The following is a 3,701-nucleotide window of genomic DNA, read 5'->3' as shown; positions in this document are numbered from 1 at the left end:
CTGCTGGGGTCGCCTCCCACAGAGGAGTAGTGCAATTGGGGGCGGGCCAGCCATCACAGCCTGCACCATTTTGATCAGCCCACCCATCACCACAGAGGGAGGCCAGACTGCAGCTTAGGCCCACTCCCCACTCCTCTAAGCCATCAGTAGGACATCCCCCAAGGGGTCCCCAATTGGAGACGGTGCAGGCTGGGTTGAGGGAACCCCTGCTCTAAGCACGAATTTCGTGCACCGGGCCACTAGTTGTAAATAATGCTGCAATGAACATAAGAATGCATATGTCTTTTCAATTTAGTGTTTTATTTTATTATTTATTTATTTCGTCTCAAAATATTTAATTTTGTTTTGAAAAGATTGCATTCCTAGCTTCCCTCCCTGCCACATCACTCCAGCTCACCAGCAGTGGCACACTCACACCCACACATGTACCTAAGGCCAACAGGCTCTATCTACTTCTGCCATTGCCAGTTGAGAAGAGGGAATTTTGATTTAGTGTTTTAGATTTCTTAGGATTAATACTCAGTAGAATTGCTGGGTCCTTCATTGACTCTTGTTATAGCCTTTGTTGTAAAGTCTATTATGTCTGGATCTGTAATACTTTAAAAAATAAAGATAAATTTGTTTTTAAAAGTCTGTTGTGTCTGGTATGAGTACTGCTAATGCAGCTTTTTTTTGGTTCATTTCCATTTTCTTGAAAAATCCTTTTCCATCCCTTAACTTTCAGTCTGTGCTGAAGTGAGTTTTTTGTATACAGCTTATGTAAGGGTCTTGTTTTGTTATGTAGTCAGTCACTGTATGTCTTTGACTGAAGCATTTAATCCATTTGCCTTTAAAATAATTGTTGATAGATGTGTATTTATTGCCATTTTATTATTCATATTTTTGAATTTTTCTTCTTCTTCTTCTTCTTCTTCTTCTTCTTCTTCTTCTTCTTCTCCTTCTCCTTCTCCTTCTCCTTCTCCTTCTCCTCCTCCTCCTCCTCCTCCTCCTCCTCCTGCTCCTCTCCCTCCCTCCTCCTCCTCCTTCTCCTCCTCCTCTTTCTCCTTGTCCTCCTCCTCCTCCTCCTCTTCCTTCAACATTTGTTGTAATATGGTTTGGAGGAATAATGCTCCTTTGGCTTTGTTTTTGTTTTTGTTTTTGTTTTTGGTCTGGGAAATTCTTTATCTGTTCTTTAGTTATAAGTGATAGTCTTGCTGGCCTGCAAAGATTCTGTTGAAAAATTAGCCAATAGTCATATGGGAGCTCCCTTGTAAGTAACTGCTTTTCTCTTGCTACTTTTAAGATTCTCTTTTTGTCTTTAACCTTGGCTTTTTTATTTTTAATTCTCACCTGAGGATATGTTTCCACTGGTTTTTAGAGAGAGAGTAAGGGAGAGAGAAAGAGAAAAGGGAAGAGAGAGAGAGAAACAAAGATATGAGAGAAACAGCTGTCAGTTGCCTCATATATGTGGCTCCAATCAACTGAGGCTAAGGCTAACCTTTGGTATTTTAGTTATGATGTGCCTTGGTGTGGATCTCTTTGGGTTCATCTTGTTTGGGACTCTGCACTAACTGGACTTGTATGTTTGTCTCTTTCACCAAGTTAGGGAAATTTTTCATCATTATATTTTTTTCACACAGGTTTTCAATTTCTTACTTTCTCTCTTCTCCTCTGGCACTCCCATGATGGGAATGTTGGTTCACTTGAAGTTGTACCAGAGGCTTATTACACTATCCTCATTTCTTAAAATTCTTTTCCTTTTTTTTTTCCTGATTGGATGTCTTTTGCTTCCTTATCTTCCAAACCACTTTTTTGACCCTCTCCTTCATCTACTCTACTATTGATTCCCTGTAATGTATTCTTTATTTCAGTTAATGTATTCTTTACTTTGGACTGATTCATCTTTGTGTTTCCTATCTTTGTTGAAGTTCTCACTCAGGTCCTCTATTCTTCCCCTAAATTCATTGTGCATCCTTTTAACCAACAGTTTAAACTCTGCATCTAATAGATTACTTGCCTCCTTTTTGTTTAATTCTTTTTCTGGAGTTTTGTTCTGTTCTTTCATTTGAGATATGTTTCTTTATCTTCTTATTTTATCTGCCTCCCTGTGTTTGGTCCTATGTATTAGATAGAGCTGCTATATGTCCCAGACTTGGTAGAATCGCCTTATATAGTAGGTTTCCTGTAGGGCCCAGTGGCACAGCCTTCCCAGTTACCCAAGTTGGGTGCTCAAAGTATGCCCCCATGTGGGCTGTGTGCACCCTCCTATTGTAGTCAAGCCTTGATTGCTTTTGGCACCCCAATGGGAGGAATTTTTCCAGGCTGATTGGCTGCAAGGACTGGCCATGACCACCATGAAGCATTTGCTGACCCCAAGGAGCATAACTCCCTTAAGAGGGACTCAGGTAGCCCTGACCAGTTTGGCTCAGTGGATAGAGTGTTGGCCTGTGGACTGAAGGGTCCCAGGTTCGATTCCAGTCAAGGACATGTACCTTGGTTGCGGGCACATCTCCAACAGGGGGTGTGCAGGAGGCAGCTGATCGATGTTTCTCTCTCATCGATGTTTCTAACTCTCTATCCCTCTCCCTTCCTCTCTGTAAAAAATAAATAAAATATACTTTTTAAAAAAAGAGAGGCTCAGGTACCTGCTAAGTCCACCTCTGAGTGTGTCACTCATGGAGGTGGTGGGTGATGCTTTGGCATGGTCTGAAGCCGTCTACCAGGTGTGCTGGCATTGGGGCTTCCTGGGAGGTGCAGGCCAAGGTCAGCTGCCACTTGTGGCCTGCCTGGGGTCACGAAGCATGAGCTACAAAGCGATCTGAAGATGCCTGCTGATGCCTGCTACTTGTGCCAGGCTTGGGGCTACTAAGCAAGAAGTACGCTGTATGCAGAAGCCAGATGCCAGTTGATTGAGTGGTTTTAGGAAAGTTGGCAGCTTGAGCCAAGACAAGCTGTTTGTATGGAAAAACCACTGGAAACAGGTTAGATAGACCTGTAAGCTGGGTGGGTGGGAGTCTCAGGGTGGGGCAAAGTGTGTTAGCCAGGTTGATAAAGATATATTGGTTAGATTGGTGTCTACCTGCTAACTCCAGGGATAGGGGAGGGCTTAGGAAGGGAACAATGACCTCTGCTAGCACACCTGGAAGAAAGCTGCCCCTTCAACTCTCATTCTGATGTCAAGCAATTTAATTCTTCCCTGTGTGTCCCTGGCACCTCTCAAGCTGCTGCCCCAGCACTGGAGGTCAGAGTGAGTGATTTCAAGTAAGTTCATGTGCGGACACTTTAAGAGGAACACCTGGGACTCCAGTAGCCCTTTGTTTCACTTAGCCACAATCCCCACTGGTTTTCACAGTCAGAAGTTATGGGGACTTCTCTTCCCAGCACTGGAACCCTGGTCTAGAGGGTAAAGTATGGGGCTGGGACCAATCACTCCTCAGAGGGAACCTGCACTGCCAAGATATTCCTCCCAATTTTTAACCATTACATGTGGGTGTGGGACCAGCCTGTTCCATGTCTCTGACAATCCTACCAGGCTCAAGATGGCTTCTTATTTATATCCTTATTTATAGGAATTCTGTTCAGTTAGAGTTCGGGTGGTTCTCAATAATGGTTGCTCTGTAGTTTAGTTATAATTTTGATGTGGTTGTGGGAGGTTCCAAGTATTGTGTTTACCTATAATTTTTCTTTTTTTTTGTTAATCTTCACCAAAAGATATTTTTCCC

Source organism: Myotis davidii, unplaced genomic scaffold, assembly GCF_000327345.1.
Source record: "Myotis davidii unplaced genomic scaffold, ASM32734v1 scaffold830, whole genome shotgun sequence".
Classification (NCBI taxonomy): Eukaryota; Metazoa; Chordata; class Mammalia; order Chiroptera; family Vespertilionidae; genus Myotis; species Myotis davidii.
This window is presented reverse-complemented; position numbering follows the sequence as displayed.